At 41.6% G+C, this 19,330-nt stretch overlaps 1 protein-coding gene across 1 annotated transcript in view; it reads right to left on the reverse strand.

The window, feature by feature from the left end:
* Positions 1 to 19,330, reverse strand: part of DGKI (diacylglycerol kinase, iota) — a 461,461-nt gene that overhangs the window by 263,492 nt on the left and 178,639 nt on the right. Inside the window, exons 4-5 of the mRNA XM_011941272.1 lie at positions 6,578 to 6,652; positions 4,833 to 4,889 (exon numbers count right to left, since the gene is read on the reverse strand). The gene's annotated coding sequence lies outside the window, so the exon portion shown is untranslated. The remainder of the gene's footprint in view (positions 1 to 4,832; positions 4,890 to 6,577; positions 6,653 to 19,330) is intronic.

Consider the following 19,330-nt stretch of genomic DNA (forward strand, 5'->3'; position numbering starts at 1 on the left):
TATATATCCAGAAAGATTCAACTTAGATGGCTCCAACAAATATTTATTTAAAACTTGTCACACGTCAGGCACTATGCAAATGCCAGGGCATAGTGACCAACAATCTGTGCTCCAGAGATTCTTACCACTTAGTGGAAAAAAAGCAGAGGTATAATTTGAACTAGGGTCAAACTAATTCTAAAGCAAATGTTTTTTCATTTACTAGGTAAACATCTAAATTAGTAGTAGTAAGAATTCTTAATTTTTAATTAGGAATATCAAATGAGTCATAGTCAGTGAGTCATTAGTTTCATCTTCAAAATGTCCTTTTAGACTAAGAGTTTCTAAACATTTTGAGAGAAATGAACACCTTTGTAAACGCATTCGGTCAGCAGATATCCATCAATCACATACTCTGTGTTTTGGTGCAATTAATTTAGGACAAAATCTAGGAGTGACCTCCCAAAATTTACACTAAAGAAGGGAGACATTCTTTAGACAAGCAAACAGTAATATGCATAAATTATTACGGTATACAAAGTGCCCTGAAAAGAAAAAACAAGATACTTTGATAAAGAACAATATACTATGTATTTAAAGGTGGTTGTTAAGGAAGACCTCTGCAAAAGACTGGGGTTTGTGTCCCCTCAAAATTTGTATGTTGAAATCCTAAACCCCAATGTAATGGTAATAGGAGGTGAGGTGTTTGAGAGGTGATCAAGTAATGAGGATAGACTCTTCACGGATGCAATCAGGGTCCTTATAAAAAAGGCAACAGAAAACTCTCTCACCCTCTTTTCTCCACGTGAGAACACAATGAGAAGGTGGCAGTCTCCAACCCCAAAGAGGGCCCTCACTAGAATGGGACCATGCTGGTACATTGATCTTGGACTTCCAGCCTGCAGAACTGTGAGAAATAATTTTTGTTGCTTATAAGCCACCCAGTCTATGGTATTTCATTACAACAGCCTGAACAGACTAAGATAGTGTCTGAGGGGGATGATATTTGAATTGAGGCCTAACTGTAAGAAACAGTCATGCAAAGAGATTTTCAGTACAGCAATGAAATACACAAATACCCAAAGGTGGGGAATATCTTTGTGTGTGCCTCTCAAATAGAAAGAAAGTCTATATGGGAGCTGGAGGAGGCTGGAAAGGCAGGCAGGGGCCAGACGACGTGGGCCTTTTCATGCCAAGACAGAGGGCTTGCTTTCGCTCTAAGAGTTATGGAAACCACTGGAGAGTTTTAAGCCAGGGAAAATTATATTAGGTTGGTTCAAAAGTAATTGCGGTTTTTGTCATTACTTTCAATTACTTTTGCACCAACCTCATAATCTAATTTTCATTTTGAAAGATTACTTCTTTAAATCATGGGTGGACTGAAAGTGAAAACTGAAGAGTCATGAAGAAGCTATTGCATTGGCCAAAGGGGAGAGGTCACAGTACCTTAGTTTAAGGTGCTGATAACAGAATTGGAGATAATTGGGTGGATTTGAAATATATTTTATAAATAAAATTGAAAGGACGGGCAAATGAATTAGATGTGGGGAGTCTATGAGAGAAGGAATAAACATGACCCCCCCAGTTTTCTCAACTGAGAAGCCAGATCAACAGTCATCTCATTTCCTAAGGTGCATAGGATTTTCTTAAATCATTTTTATGGTAATGGGAATAGTCTAGTGTTTGATGTATTATATTTTAGATGACTGTGATACATTCAAAAGACATGCCAAGTGGAACTCCAAGAAAGGCAGACGGGAAATGTAAAGTTAGGAGTTGTCAGCCCACATGGTATTTGAAGCCATGAGACCGGATGAGCTCCTCTAACAGGAGTGGGCAGAGAGAAGAGAACATAGACGAGAATTAAGCTCAGAGGGATTTGCAGAGGTTGGAGGAGTAAGCAAGGAAAAAGAATAGAAAGGGCTATCCAATGAAGCAAGAAGAAAATTAGGAAAGGGTGATATGGGAAGCCAAGAGAGGACAGCATTCCAAGAAGGATGGAATATGTAGTATCTTGAATATTTTTGAGAAGAAAGAACAGAAAAATAAATAACACCTAATACATTTAGCATATAGGAGATCATAGGCAAACTGAAAGCAGCAGCAATTTCAGTAAATGGATAGAGTAGACATCAGATTAGAACAGGTTACAATGACTAGAAAGTGACGTACTGAAAATAATTTATATAGTTAACACTTTCTGGAAGCTTGGCAGTGACTACAAAACTGAGAACTAGAGCAATAGGTAAGACACAGTTGGTGGCTAAGGAGTGTTTTTGGTTTTTTTTTAAAGATATAAATTATTAGAGTGTGTTTATGCTGGTAGAAATTATCTGGAAATGGGGAGGGGGGATGAAAACATATTAAAGAAGGAATTTCAAGTCCTTGATAAGAAGACAAGGGAGAATATCCAAAACCCTTATGGAAGGTCTAGCTTCAGAGAAGTGGTACAGGCTAATGAAAACCAAAAACATGCTGTATTAGAAAAATTGCACAATTAAAATTGTCTCTCTCTCTTCCCCTGCCTCCACACTGACCTATCAATAGAGAGAGATACATACTGGAGGGCAGAAAGCTAAAGGCAGGTATATGAATCCCCAGGCTGGAAAGTCATAAACTCCATCTTAACATGAAACTATCTCTTCCAGTTTCCTAAATAAAGCACCTCCTTCATTTGAGTTATCACTGAGTTATCTTCTGGCCCATGCTGTCTGCACTCTGGATGGTACTAAGACACCACAGCCCTAACATTCTTCTCCTGCCCTCCTCACCCTGCGCATGGCCCACAATCTTCCTATTGCTGCTGTGCTGCACAAACACAGTGGGAGAAGACAATCGATGAGGACAACTATGTTTTACTCTTTCTGCAACCTCCATCCCAACCTACTCTCTTTCCACATTTTTTCTCATCCCTTTGCTTTGTCACTAACAATTAGAGCGTTCATATTCATGTTGTCTTTTTTCATCAACTGTCTTTAAACGTTTGTAATTCTCAGATATCTCCTATTCCCACTCTCCAGTTCATCTATTCCCACAGCTTTTATTACTGTGTAAATATGCTGATGACTCACCATGCCTGACCTCCAGCTCAGTCTTCCTCATAAGCTCCAAACTCATACACCCACTCAACCTTCTATTGGGCATCTCCAGTTGAGGACAACAGGGACACCTCACACTTCGTAGTTCTACAACTAAAGTCATTACCTCCCCACCCCATCCTCACATCAACTCTTTTTCATACGTCTAATCAGTTTTTCGGTTGTTTTGTTTTGTTTTGTTTTGTGTGTGTGTGTGTGTGTGTAGCAGTAGCTTAGTTTAGTCTGGGCTCCTCTTGTGTCCAAACTTCAATCAGTTACTATATCCTGTCAATTTTGTTTCCTTCAACTCATATCTACCAACATTATTCTTAGTTCATGTCACCATGATTTCTTGCCTAGATTACTATCATGGCTTCTGAAAGTTGCCTGTATGCCTCCAACTCTTGAACTGCATGGTATCTCCTCCACACTGCAGCCTGAACAATATTTGGCTTAAAGTAGTTTAACGCTCACCTCCCAACTATCCTGATGATAAAACACTCAACTTGCAGCATGGCTTACAGGAACCTTCACGATCCAGCTCTTGCTATCTCAGATCTCATGTCTTAGTACAGTCTCTCATTTGGATTTGCATGCTCTTCCTTTTATCCAGAAGGCTCTCACCACTCACCTCCTAACCACCCTCCTCTCAACTAACTTAGCTCCTCAGGAGAAGCCCCTTCGCTGACCCCTTTCCTCTCTTTCCTATTTGTTACTACACAGAGCTGATTTGAGGAGCAGACCATCCAGGAAGGTTTCCATGGAGTAAATCTGTAAGTGGAACTGAACCTCATCTCCCTGAGAAAATACGTTGATCAGAAATCATCTTTCCTGGACTTTGTGCTCAGGAGGATATCATATAAGACAGTAATGTTTAGGAAGCAGTGAGTGAATGCTGGGCAGGCGGAACTACACTCTAGGAGGACAGGTTCTGTTCATTATGGGCTTTTGTTTCGCTGATTGGGGAGTGCAATTTTGGGCCTGGAACTAAACTGTCCAGAATAACACAGGAAGGCTGAGAACCCTCCCTGCCTTCTCCATCTTTGCCTGAACTGTGCTCACTGTCTCCCCTAAATAAAATGTGAACAAATACGTGCTGTCTCCTCTTGTCATACCTCTGCTTCCCACTAACACATCAGTAACAACTCTTCATTCAAATTTCCTCTTTACCTGTTGATCTTCACGACCAGACTGGAGGGTGAGAGACCGAGAACTGAATATAGTTCTAGCTTATGATGTATTTATTCATTTACTTAACAAACGAAAACACCAAGATTTAGAGAGCTTAGGTGAGATGCCTAAGATCACACAGCATCAAGGCTGGTTTTAAAAGTGGACCATCTGACTCCAGGGTTTATAGGAATAACCAGTTACTGTGCTGCCCCATGAGTCGCTTATACCCACTCCAAATTGGAAAATGCACGTAAAATCAACCAGAAGACATGGCGACAGAGCGAGACTCTGTCTCAAAATACATAAATAAAGTCTATTTCTTTATAACCCCTTCAATTCTATCACTACCGCCTTCCTCTAGTCTCTGGTTCATTCAGTAAGACCTTAACTCCCCAGTACATTTTATGAGACTAAAGTCCAGTGTGCACATGTTGAAAAGACTTGAAGATTTTATTGGTTGTATTTATGGATATGTTAACAAAAATTGGCATGCAATGGAGACAGATAGAATTTATTTTTTATTCTCTGGTGAATATCTATGAAGCCACTGAATCAATGAGAAATCGAAAGTGATACTTGAAATCAAGCTCTGAAAATACTCACTTCTCTTGGTGACCTTGAGCCTCCTTCTCGAAATGTTGGTTTACATCTGAAATTAATCTGTCATTCAAAAAGAAAAGTATATTATATTAGAGATAAGCATCAGACTAGACTGAATTACCTGGAAAAAAAAAAAAACAGTGACAGATATTGAGACTGAAAAGCAAAACCTTCAAAGAACAAGGAACAATACTCTTCTTAGTCTTTTGAAATCATCGCATTAGATAATCAACAGAGATCCCAGGTGATTCTATATCTCCAACCCCTTTCCTTCATTCTCAAGAATGAAATCTAAGTATCTTTAAACAATAATGCTCTTACACCACAAATATGAGAAACTGAGATAAGAAAGAGCCAGAGGAAAGATATCGGCAGCTGAAACTACCCAGCTGGATTTCTGATTGTAAAAATAGAAAATATAAACTTGAGTTTTTTTAGTATTATGATGACTATTCAAAGACAAGAGAGTTGCCTTTTTTTTTTTTTTTTTTTTTTTGCGATGGAGTCTCGTTCTGTCACCCAGGCTGGAGTGCAGTGGTGCGATCTCAGCTCGCTGCAACCTCCGCCTCCTGGATTCAAGCGATTCTCGCAATTCTCCTGCCTCAGCCTCCTGAGTAGTTGGGACTACAGGTGCGTGCCACCACATCTGGCTAATTTTTTGTATTTTTAGTAGAGACGGGGTTTCACCATGTTAGCCAGGATGGTCTCCATTTCCTGACCTCGTGATCTGCTCACCTCGGCCTCCCAAAGTGTGGGATTACAGGCGTGAGCCACCATGCCCAGCCCAGAGTTATTCTTTATAAAAGGATTCAGCATTGCTTTTCTTTTAGATGTGGAGGTCTCCTAGTAGGCACATTGACATCTTGGTTAGCTACTCCATAAAGTGAAAGGAGCAAAAGAATGAAGGCAGAGATGAGTAAGTGAAGTTGGGGCAGAAAAGAAAATATTAAGATAACACATTGGTAGCCATTGCCACAAGACATCAGCTAGGCTCAACTGGTCATGTCAGTGAAACTAAATGAATGTCATGGGGTACTAAAATATTTCAATGCTTTTACCCATGACAGCTCAAGAACATAGATAATACACAGAGAAACACACATAAAAATGGAGTAGGAAGTGTGAAAGGAAAAAGGATGACAGGCAACTCACTACTGGAGCCTTTCCCATCCCCTAAATGACAAACAAATGGACTTTGCCGAATCCACTTATTCTGGAGGTACAACACCACCAGGATGTCACTTCCAGTCCCACCCACACATTTGAGCAGCAACAGGAGGAGCACTGCCCAGCAGACTGACAGCCGGCTTCCAGCTTGGCTCACTCCCTTGCCAGCACTTTGAGAAGAAGTAAACCACACAAGTCAGATATATGTGAACAACAATTATAAAAAGTTTATAGAACTTCCCCCTTCTTAAACAACTTGTGGAAGAGCCTATGGGTGAATGGTAATGCTTGAACTGAGATGATATAATAAGAGAATCAGTGCACACCAGGCTTTTCCATCTAAGTGTTATTCCATTTCCCAAGAGTCAACGTAAAATGATATCAAATTACACTTCAGCAAACAAGAGAGTGAATGATCCTAAAACATTATCTTTCCATTATTAATCTGGTAATAATGTTGGACTTCCAGCTTTTTTTTAAGGGCACTGTTTTCAAAAAGTTGCAACTAGAAAATTACACTGGGCCTCCGAAGACCAACTACTTGCAATGTAACAAAACTGCAGCAGGGGGCGCGCTCTTACCTTTTCTAGCTGCTCAATGCAGGCGGTGTGGACGACGATTTTACAGACTGCACACTTCCTCCTGAGAGCTGATTTCTATCACATTCAATTCAAAAGACAAAAAAGAAATGTTAACAGTCTGTTCTGAAGAGTTCCCTAGTATTAAAGTGGGCATATACAATATATACATAAATACAGCAAATACTGTAATTATTTCTATTACAAAGCAAATTTAAAACTTCATCTTAAATATTAAATAAACTTTATCAACAGTCTCTCCACTCACCAAATAACTCCATATCTGCATGACTTAGGGTGGGCTAGATTGTCTCTTCAAATAATAATAATAGCTCCAATATTTTGAGCATATAATAAGAACCAGCTCTTTATTCTGTCATTTCTAAGTTTCAGCACCTTACAACGTAGGCATTATTCTCTTCCATTTTAAAATATTTTCTACATTATCACTCAAGTAGCTAAGGGGCAAGACCAACATCCAAACTTAGATCTAAGTTGAAAACAGGCATTCTTTCCCTATTGCAAAAGTGTCTAGATTTCCAGGGGCCAGTCATTTTAGGCTTCTCTCCCAGGCATGAGTCTAGACTAAGTTACTTGGGTTTCTGCCCAAATCTTCCAGAAGGAAAAGAAGGCAAGTTCAGCTTTTACACCCAGGAAACAATAATAAGAATAGCAACAAAAGCAGGAAAAGCTGCTAAAAGGAATATAGTATTTGCTATATGCTCTTATAAGCACTTCACAAATGGTAGTTCACCTAACCTTCACAACCCTATAAAACAGGTTCTATTCTTAATTCCATTTTACTGATGAGAAAACTGCCCAAGGTCAGCGAATTAAGGCACAGCAGGGCCAGGTGGTCTGGCTTCAGAGCTCATGCTTGTAAGCATTACACAAGTTGGCCTCTCTGACAGTCAATACTACTTTAAAATTACAATACAATAAAATGTTTTAAAGTTTATCTTTTTCTCTAATGATAAAAAGTGGACTGCATGGAGAGAGATGAACGAGCGGAATCTACATTTCATGACTGCCAGTGTCGTGCACGATCTAAGATAGGAAAGTTCAGCCCTCTCTACAAAGGACAGACTGGAAGGAGGATTTGCATGAATAATTTCTGTGTTTGAGCCTGAAAGTAACATACTATAACTAAACCTATCTATCAAATGGTCTATCAAAGCATCCAAGTGTGAAAGGCCCTGTTCCTGTCCTTAAGGAAGATACTCTTAGAGATTGCTGGCAACCTCCCCCTTCCGAGGAGTGGTTTCCCTGCTGAGGTATAATTTTTGAGTCAATTGTGTCAGGTAGGTGAGAAGAAATAAAGTATTGCTGTGGCCAGAGGAGAATCCAGTCTCCTGGAGGAGCTGCAAACCACCACCTTGGAGGGGTAGGATCAGGAAAGAAACTGCAGCCTCATAGGTCTTGGACAGCTGAATTCATTCAACATGGGGTATTTACACATTATCAGCCACCTACAAAGAAGCTAAAACACTGCAGTACCACTGTCATGAAACTTGTAGAAGAAATCCACTGACTGAGATGCCTTTACTCTGCTTGCAGATGCTTTTATCACTCTCGGATTTCCTCTTCCTGAGGGAAGAACATGGTGTAGCACAAGAAATAAGTTTGACAATTGCTTTTGCACATAACAATGATAAAAGAAACCAAAGCATCTAGCTACACTACTGAACAGTGTCTTATTCTACTGCTAAAAAAGAAAAGAAGAAGAGAAAAAGAAGGAGGGGGAGGAACAACAACAAAACATGAAACAGTAATTGTAGTAGCACAGCAGTAGCAATCAAAAGAACAATCAGAAAATTCTGTTTTGCTCTACAGGGTAGAGCACCCATAAGCAAATCATGGTTTCCCTTCTGTTTCCTATGGATATCCCGGTGCCAATCACTGCTTTGGCACCACCTGCAGAAACTGCATGGGGCATTTGAGTCACATTGCTTATCAGAGTTACAGTGACACTAAGGAAACTGGAGTTGATTTCAGTCTATTCATTTCCCATGAAACTCCTAGCAAATTACTTTGTGGATAAGCAAAGCAATATTACCACAGGTAGGCAACCACTTACGGGCTGTGATTTAAGGATGCCTGAAAAGTCTCCCTCCTTGGCAATAACTCCTGTCCTAGTCTAGCTTCATGCTTGACACTATGCTCTGCATTAAGTTCTATGGCGTTCCAGGGATTTCTTAGGCTCCTACGAAAGTCACTGAGGATGGGAGGAGGGCACGGAGAAAACTCAGGAAACCTCATGCAGTCAATGAAATGGAATGCCTCCTCCTTTCTTTGTTTTACAAATCAAGATTCTGAGTCAAAATATCTTTTGAACAAGGGATCTGGGCTAGAGGAATTTGAGAACCGGTGAGTTAAGATATGTTATCTCTCAGCTTTCTGGAACGTCATGTAAATGCACTAACATTCATATGGAATAACTGAAGTGCAATGTTCTGCAGATGATAATATATGGAGTTGAGTGCTGTAAGTTATAAAACTGATTTTAACTGAACTATATTGGATTTTAAAAGATCCTCTTAAAATATATTACGTACTTATGTGCCTTTTGAGGCAGAATATATAGACCATATTCTAAATTTTTCTTCATAAAGACTACAACATGATGCACTGTACTACACAGAACAGTCATTTTTCTCTTTCCCGTCCTTCTGTTTGGGTAGAGCTCCTTTTGAGTCAGTGTCGCTGTCTTTTGTTGCTCTCAATTTCCTAAATGGCAGCTTCTTAACAGCTTTTAATTTGAGAAATCAGATAATTACAGTTTACAATCATATGTAAAATTAAGTAAATAAATTCTGAGTAAAGGTCCAAGGCCTTTTGCCATAGTAGCAAAGTAAATAGATTCGTAGTTCCTTAATTGATGGAAACTGTTTTAGCAAATCTGAAATTTTGACCACTGACTTTGTGGCGTATTACTATGTTTCAAGTGGTTCAAGTTATTTGAAGTAGCTGGATAATAAGCTTCTGAACAGAAATTGCCGAAAACACATAGAATTTTGTGCTTAGTTAAGTTGCAATTTTTTATTTTGAAGTTCCCAGCTATATACAAAGGTAAGATGCAGGAATCTGGACATTCTAAACACTATAAATACTCACTTTTCCCCAAATAACTTATATGAGCCAGTGCTTCCTTCTCTATGAAAGATGATAAATTAAACCAAGAAAAGTCACTTAAAAGCATTCAGGAGAGGCTGGGTGCAGTGGCTCACGCCTGTAATCCCAGCACTTTGGGAGGTCGAGGCAGGCGAAACACAAGATCAGGAGATCGAGACCATCCTGGGTAACACGGTGAAACCCCGTCTCTACTAAAAATACAAAAAAATTAGCCGGGCATGGTGGTGGGCGCCTGTAGTCCCAGCTACTTGGGAGGCTGAGGCAGGAGAATGGTGTGAACCCAGGAGGCGGAGCTTGCAGTGAGCCGAGATCCTGCCACTGCATTCCAGCCTGGGTGACAGAGTGAGACTCGGTCTCAAAAAAGAAGCATTCAGTAGGTAAGCTCTTATTCCTCTATTCATTGGGACATTCCTCTTATTCACTGAGACATAGTTGTTACAGAACCTAGCACAAAAACATAATTTAAACAAATAAATATTGCCTAGAACATGAAACATGTTTAAAAATTAAAATTATTTGAAAAACAGTAATTTGCTCTCATCAATGAATTTAAAGGCCAATTGAGCTTACTGCCTTAAATATCAAATAGCACCTAAGCACCTTTACTAAGGGTTCCCTGATTTTGCTGGTGTTAATAGTCAAAAGAAACTTATTTGTAGGTGTGTGGTACAGGGTGGGCAGAGCGGGGAACATATCTGTTTAAACTAGGACACTATGGAACACAGTATAGATCACATTCCATTATATTACGCTGTTCTAATAAAAACATGAGCAACATTTACTTAAATAATAACACAATAAAACATATGCTCGGTTTCAGGATGGTGGGCAGGATCTCACCAGTAGCCACACAGTGGTTATAAGAGAATACACATCCTACATATTTCCCATGTTGCAGGCGCTGCTGGCACTCAAAGTAGTGACAGCTCTCCACCAATCTTCAGCTTACAGCAGGCATGAGAGAAAAACCATCACAGCTTTAGACCACTGGAGCAGGGAACGGGGACTGAGGAGGACAGAGGGATCAGTGGCAGGCAGTGGTAGAGAGTATACAGTTGTCCCTAATAAACAGATTAATATTGAATCCTATCCCACCCAATTACATCCCTTACCTAAGTGCCTGATCTGTAAGTACCAAGAAAGCTGTTTTTTTTTTTTTTCTTCCTTTGAGCAAGATGTGTGATTTCTGCTAAGTAACAATGAATATCTGGTGGGAGTTGAAAGAGTTTGATAGAGAAAAAGAGGAAAGGAAGGAAGGGAAAGATGATGAAAAATAAAGATGAAGAAGAGAGAAGGGGAAAAGATGGGAAAGGGTAGGAGAGAAGAGGGAGGAGAGGGGAGGAAAGGAGAGGGGGGTGGGTACTTCAGGGCCTGGGGTTATCTACTTTCACAGACCTATGATTTATAAAAGGATTGGGGCCTTTTTGCTACCCAAGGTAAGTAAAATTAAATATCTGTCATTCCCAATTGTCAGAAGTTTGACACCCAAGAAGCAGGTACAACAAGGCTGGCTGTCCATTTCTGAATAAGGCACATGGCAAGCCTTATTTCTCCTTGCAGTGGGGCCAACTGCACTGCCTGCTGACCACATAGCTTCTGCTGCAGTCCTAAGATCTCCCACTGCACTTGCCCACCTCTACAGGTGGAATCATCAGAGATGGGACATGGGGAAGGCAGTGGGAAAAGAGCAACCAGCATGGCAACCTGTTCTTAGTCTCCCCATCTCAGAAGAGCTCAGAGACCAGAGGCTGCTGCAGGACCAAAAACACCAGGGCAAAGTCTGAGCTCATGACACCTTACTCCAGAATTCCCGGACCTAATGCAAGGAATCACCAGCTATGAGGCCACAGTGAGCAAAGGGATGACAGCCAGGAAAGGGGCTTCAGACAGAAACCAACAATACTGTGAGTGTATAAGGGGGCAGATGGGGACATGCTGGGGAAAGGGCCAGAGTGGGGCCACATGGTGAGAAGCCAGGAGGAAGGACAGAGGAGGTGGCTGGGCCAGGCCTATCCCCAGATGCCTCCCAGCTTTCTCCCCCATGCTTTCTCTACCCCTTAGCCTCCTAGATGGGAAGATTCACCCTGAGGACTAGAAACTGAGGGAAGGCTGAAAATCAGGCAAAGGGAAAACTGCAAGAGAGGCCAGGGGAGTGCTCTCCTCCTCCCCGTTCTCCTTCTCTTTTAGACCACAAAGCCCACTCCATAGCAGCACTTTGGAGATGGGTAGGAAGGAGGGGCCATGCAGCCCTGGCAGGACCGTCCTTTCCTCCTCTTAAATGGTGGGGCTAATGGAAGGCTTAGGAAGGTGGAGGGGAGGAGCCTTCCTAAGCTCTTAGCATGTCAGGAATCTGGTGTCCTTTCAACAGGCATTGACTCTCTGGCAACATACACAAGAACATTCTTGCTGTATAATCCAAGGTAAATGAAAACAAGAGTTCTTTGATTTATTTAAAAACCTAATTAGAAGAAATGACAAGCATACTTGGCAACTTCTACTTCTCTGGGGAGTCTGGGATGCAATCTATAAGTTGGCATTAGGAAAAATGAAGAACGACATTATCTGAAAGTTCCATTAATATGATTTCAGGGCCAAAGCCTGACCTCCACTATCACTCATGCAGGCTTCTCTTTTTCTTCAAGAGAATATAGAACATTTTGGACAAGCCAGGAGAGTGGCTAGCTGAAGTTCCAGCACACTCCTTTTATCCTCAGTATATCATTCATTCTGTCTATGACAACATGATCTCATGATTCCAGACCAATGAGCAAAGATGCCACATGTCCAGAGGAGTCTGTGACCCGAGTGGAAACTCAGACCTCTCTTTAGAGGTTCAATTGCAGACAGACCTCACTCCGTGTTAAAAGGTCCTAGCCCAGACCCTGAGTAGTGCTGGCCCATGTTGGAAGGCAGGCCTTCATTTTTCAAGACCCCATGGGTTTGTGCAACATGATCTGTGGACAGACAAGGACCTGGTAAGGGCTGAAACCTTCTGAGACAGCCCCCAACAATCAACACCCTTGATAAGGGATGATGCCAAAAGTATCTCAGAATATCTGGAAGAAAAGCAGCAGGAATAACAAGAAGTTGGGTTGGAGACTCTTACAAAGGACACATCAAAATACTCATGCAATGCTCAGATATACACCAATGCTCCTGAATCTGTAGATGCCAGGTATCTGGAATCATGACAGTTTGAGGTATCCTACATAAGAGAAGTTTCCATATGGCTGAAACAATCTGTTACTGCTGACTTTTCCAGAATATATTTATGGAAATTTAGTTCACCAATTATTTTAACCATCACTATGTGTATAAGACTACATGAGTGCTGTACAGGATATAAACAGAAGGAAGCTTCTGTCCTTGGAAGAGCTGGCAAGCTACTTCAGGAGACAAGAGGGACTTGGAAGGAGAGAGCCACACATGGCTACATGCTCAACAACAGCTCAGACAAGAAAAGCTATCATTTAGAGGAGGGCAAAGTCTGAGGCTGAACCAGTAAAAAGGGTCTAGCAAAGAACGCAAATTCTTGAATTTAGGCTTAAAATGTGTACCTTCAAAAAAATCAAAGGCATTCCAGCAGGAAAAAGATCCAAAGTCTCTTTATGTAGTAGGCACCGATGCCTCTGAAAAGGCAGGGAGACCTGCTTTGGCATGTCCACTGCGGGACAATTCCTGGGCTCCTGGGTGTCTATGTACAGGAGTCACTGGGCTCAAGGCTGGTGGTTGAGTGTGGAGGTTTGAACGGTGTGTCTGGGGGTTGCCAGCAGGTAGAGTAGGATGCCCTCAAACCTGGGAAGTAGGTACACTGGCTGTGTTAAGAAGCCAGAGGAGCTGTCTCATGAGGAGCTGCAAGAGAGGGGGAAACAGAACTACTCCCCAGAAACCACGGGGTTCAAAATTACAGCTACAGAGAGGTGGAGATTTCTCTGTGTGTTTCCATGCTGCTATATTCCAGCACCGAGAACACTGCCTGACACAGTTATTCTGAAAGGAAAAGGGGAAGGAAGAAAGGAGAAAGGACTTCTGGCATAGGGCTGTCTCCCCACTTAACCCCTCAACCAGCCCCGGTCTGAAAAATTGCTGGCTTTAGGAAACAGAAGGAGACAAAACCCCCACCAGGACATAGACATTCTCGCAATGAGCAATTCCAAAAGCAACAGTAATGAGGCACCTTCAAAGTGTTTGAGGAATGGACGCCTTCTGCCCACAATAGGGAAAAAATAGTGCAGCCAGGTGCAGTGACTCCCGCCTGTCATCCCAGCACTTTGGGAGGCCGAGGTGGGAAGATTACATGAGGCCGGGAGTTCAAGACCAGCCTGGCCAACATGTCAAAAGCCTGTCTCTACTAAAAATATAAAAAATCAGCCAGGCATGGTGGCGGGCACCTGTAATCCCAGCTACCGAGGAGGCTGAGGCATGAGAATCACTTGAACCTGGGAGGTGGAGGTGGCAGTGAACTGAGATTGTGCCACTGCACTCCAGCCTTGGTGACAGAGCAAGACTGTCTCAAAAAAAAAAAAAAAAAGAAAAGAAAAAAGAAAAAGAAAGAGAGCATAGAGGCCGCATGACAATCATAGCTGAACAACTATAATATTTTTGTGAGCACAAATCAGATATCTTCTGAGGACCCACAGGACTCTCTGATGGAAGGGCTATTTTGCAGAAGACTGAGGTCTTACACAGACTGCGTAGAGTTAAAAACAGTTGCATCTGTATTACTGTGGCTCATGTGATGCCACCTGTGTCTACAAGTTAGTTAAACCTTGGAATATTTATTTGGGAACAGTCGCAGGAGTGGAGAGAAAACAGACAGAACCAGGGATTATAGACATGAGCCACTGTGCCCAGCCCTGAAAAACTGTTTTGATCTCATAGAACTTATATTCTCCTGCGAGAGATGGACAACAAACAAGAGAGATAAGTATAGTATATAATATATTGACAGAAATAAGTACTGAAAAGAAAACTAAAGAGAGAAAGGGAGATAAGAAATATCAGGAGTAGGAGAAAACTGAAGTTGTAGACAGGTTGGCCAGGGAAGGTTTCACTGAACATTTTGACAAACACGCAAAGGAAGTGAGAGAGTTCACCACGTGGATATCTGAGGGAGAAGCACTCTAGGCAAAGGGCACAGCCAGTGCAAAGCTCAGAGGCATGAAGATGTCAGGATGCTAAGGAGTGGCAGGGGCCAGAGCGGGGAAGTGGAGATGAGGCCAGATGATAACAGCAGGCCAGATCATGGTGTGTTGCAGGTAGTGGTTAAGACACTGGCTTTTTTTTTTTTTTTTTTTTTCTGAAAGAGAATAAGAAATTCAAAGGCCACAGTGATAATTTCCCATATGAGGTGATGAGGGCCTGAACTGAAGTGACAAGAATGGAACAAAAAGGAAAGGCAGAGATGCACGACTGATTGACAGCACACAGCCCTCTTCCTAGCCCCACATTGGCCTTCCCGAAGGTCAGCGTGAATTCCTCATACTTCGTCCTTAAGTCCTTCAGTAGAATCATCAGCAGCTCCGGAGGGCTTCAAACCTACCCCTTGGTCAGCTTTGTTGTTCATGTGTATGCTGGGCTGACTGCACACCTGACAGTCTCATGCTGTGTTATGGTCGGAATTGCCTCTCGAGTGCCGCAGGAAAACTCACTTGATGCTCTTCGAACAGTGTTTTGTTCTGTTCTGAGGAGCACATTATCACAAGCACTCTGCATATGAAGTGTTTATGTTTATGTTCTTAGCACCTCCCTCAAGTAACCTCAGATGTGCAGGGAGGTTCTAGATGCTGGGCTGAACCTCACCTAGGCAGGGTCAATTCCATGACCTCCGGAGAGACCTACTGGGAGAAAGAAGAGCAGTGCCTGTGTGTTGTTGTTTGAACCTGAAATAAAAAGTTGTCTATTTCCCACATAGCCATTGTATTTTATATTTTTCATCTGTAGAGAAAGAAAACCAAAATCTTACAGCAGAAAGCCAAGGGGAAAAAAAGGACTTCGTGAGCTGAATGCAAGAACTAGAAAGACACACCAAAAACCTTTCCTCTTCCTGAGAAGCAGCCAATCAGAGCTCACAGGAGAAACAATTTGGTAAGAACCAAATTGCTAGGATTGCGTTAATTCAAAGTTAAAGTTGATGACTGGTTGTAAAGAATAATACACCCATCGTGTTTTGAGCACTGCATTAAGATTGGTAAAAACTACAGTCAAAACAGTACAGGATTCTTTTTAAGGGAGGAAAAAGGTACATGTCTGTTTCTGAACAGTTTACCCTTGTACCAAATCACACTCTTAAATGGTTAAATGTGACTTATGTTAGCGGATTTAATACTTCTTTTTAATGAGAAGAAAGTCATAGGCACAAAGTTTCTCTGACAGGCTTCAATAGAAAGCTACAGCAAGCCTGTGGTCCCTGATACTCAGGAGACTGAGGCAGGAGGATCACTTGAGCCCAGGAGTTTGAGGCTGCAGTGAGCCAGGATCATATCACTGCATTCCAACCTGGGTGACACGACAGGATTCTGTCTCTAAAACAAACATACAAACAAACAAAAAAATCAGAAAGCTATGACATGAATCTTAGGAGAAGTCTACACCTTGGAATCCATTTGGGTGACTATTGCATACTGCTACCATCTTTTGGAAATCTTCTTACAATTCAGGCACAGTTATTGAGATATAAAACAAATATTGCAGCCAGTCTTTATAAGAAGCATGGTGAAGGGCCCGATAAGTTTGGGTTTGCACAAGTCTAATGAAATGATACTAACAAACTGATGCCTTCAGAGATGCCAGGCGGAGAGTCATGGGGAATGATACTCAGTGTGCCCCTCCATCTAGATTACCATGCAGCTCAGGCATTCCTTCTGCCTCCTCCCTCATGGTCATGATACATTAAAAAGTGTTCCAGCCTAATGAACTTGAAGAAATCCTTAAAAATCCATAATTCTATTTCTCACCCTGGCCCTCATTTTACCCAAGGACACTTCATATTTCATCATTCTTATTATTGAAGTTCACTGTACTTTGTTGCCCTCATTTCTTGTTTCTGCTTCTTTAAAATTTGCCTGCTTGTCTTTTCTCTTATTTCTTTTTCCCCATTTGTTTTTCTATGCTTCTCAGCTTAAGAGTCAGTATACAACCACGGCGAGTCACTAGTTTCAACTCATCATGCGATCTTCCTGGTTTTCGCTCTTTATAGGTGCTTTTGTGGCTGTTCCTTGTCATATTTTTACATGTTCCTCAAGGTTATTATTTGTGCCAGCAGGTCCAAGTTGCCACGTGTCTTATAGTAGAGTAATTGAAGGGTTGATGCGCATGCAAATATGGATATAAATATAATCACAGGTACACAGACACTAATAAGTAGAAATTCATACCATTAGAGCCCTACACACATACACACCCGTGTGCATTCACAAATTTCAAGCAGACAGACTTGAGTGAAGATGGGCTACACATACTACAGAAGTCACAGCAAAAGCAAGTTAATAAAAAATGGTGTTTGTATGTCTTGGTGGCTTTCTCTAGCTCTGAGGTAGCAAATCATGGGTACAGCAGAGATTTGAGCCTCAGCATAAACTAGGAAATCCCAAACACTTTGTCTTTTCAGTCTTTTCTAGTGTGATAGGACCATAAACATAATCTTACTTGTATTATGAATCCTGATATGTTTCTGTTATCAGTTTCCTTTGTGGAAATAGAATTATTTTCTTAAAGTTCACAGTTTAATATTTCTAACCAATAATCTAGAGATATTTGCTTTGATATGGAATGTTATATTTCTAGTTAAGAAGCTGTGGTAAGTTAGTTATCCTTTCACTGCCATTTTTCACATTCCAGACGATTTGGTGACATAATTAAGGCAGTCTTCCAGCCAATCTAGTCCCGGAAGACCCACAGACATCTCAGTGATTGTTTACTCAACACTGTACCTCCAATTGGTAATGTTTTCACTGACACATACACACCCGCCCATATCATTTTTTAATGAGGACATCATACCCACAGAGATTTGCCAGGAGGCTCGTTGTGTAACATACACATTACCCACACTGTAAACACAGCTCTCTTCTGCCATGCCAAGTAGGTACAATTTCCCCACTTTACAGTTAAGGGAACTGAGACCCTCTGAGACTGTGCCACTTGCCCAAGAAAGACTAGTTAAGAGTGGAAGTGAAGTCCTTCTAACCCAAAGCCATCTCTATGTGTTACAACTTACTGTGTTTCTCTTTTCTTTGCTAGTGGTAGACTGAGGGACCAAGACTGATGAAGACAGATAAGAAATATGATATTTAACGTGACTGCCCTTTCATATGATCTATTCTCATGAGTTCCCTAGGGGAGCTGACTAATGACAACCACACCATGACCCCCTGTGCCAAGATGGCAAAAAGCAGTCTCTGTTCTCCACGAGAATGAAATAAAATGTGCTGCAAAAGGTATGGCACTGGCTAAACAGGGCATAAAACCCTACACAAGACAGCTACCTGCATGTGTTAAATTTCCCTCTAAAGAGCCTTAAAAATGAGGCAGGAATTCAGACGTCCTGGATTGTAAATATAACAATACTTAAACGGCAGGGTTGATCTGATGACAGGTGTCTGTGTATGTGTCTGTCTCTCAACAAGCACCTCATTGAACTCATTCATTCATTCAGTGTTAAGTCACACAGGGTAACTATTCAGTGTAGTCACTTATCCTCAATGTGGAGAATACCGGAGAGGACAACAAGGTCAGAGTCCCTGAGTTAAATGGAGCTTACGCTCTAGTGTTGGAGACAGATAAATAAGCGAACAATTTTAAAAAATATGATCGCTAGTAAGTGGTGTGTGCTATAAAAGGTTGACAGAATGGGGAAGGAACAGAGGGGAGACACAGCCTGACTGTCAGCTGGGCTAGTTGTTTCACCTCACAAGCTCAGTCCTCAACTTTCAACGAGGAAACTGAGGTAGCAGGTGATTCTAAGACTCTCCAAACCTAGTACTTTCGGCTGTCTCTTTGGGTTCAGTTCCTTGGAACCACTATCATTCAAGGAGGAAAGATTATAGTGGACAATATTTATTGAGTGCTTATGATTTGCCAGCCTGCTGTTATATATGCATTAACTCATTTAATTTTCACAACAACCACAAGAAGCAGTATTATCCCATTTTCCAGATGTAAAACTTAGGCTTAAAGAGGTTAAAACGGGCCGGGCATGGTGGCTTACGTCTGTAATCCCAGCACTTTGGGAGGCCGAGGCAGGTGGATCACAAGGTCAGGAGATCGAGACCATCTTGGCTAACACAGTGAAACCCCATTTCTATTAAAAAATACAAAAAATTAGCCAGGCATGGTGGCGGGTGCCTGTAGTCCCAGCTACTCGGGAGGCTGAGGCAGGAGAATGGCATGAGGAGGTGGAGCTTGCAGTGAGCCAAGATCGAGCCACTGCACTCCAGCCTGGGCTCCAGACTCAAAAAAAAAAAAAAAAAAAAAGAGGTTAAAACAAGGACCAGTGTCACACAACTCAAAGCCTGGAAATTAGGATTCAAAGCCAGGTCATCTGATTCCAAAGCTCACATGTTTCATCAACACATCACCTGCACCTCCTTTAATGAAGGCATCAATGCAGGATTTTCCATTTCC

The sequence above is a fragment of the Colobus angolensis genome, unplaced genomic scaffold, assembly GCF_000951035.1.
Source record: "Colobus angolensis palliatus isolate OR3802 unplaced genomic scaffold, Cang.pa_1.0 Scaffold2, whole genome shotgun sequence".
In the NCBI taxonomy this organism is placed as follows: Eukaryota; Metazoa; Chordata; class Mammalia; order Primates; family Cercopithecidae; genus Colobus; species Colobus angolensis.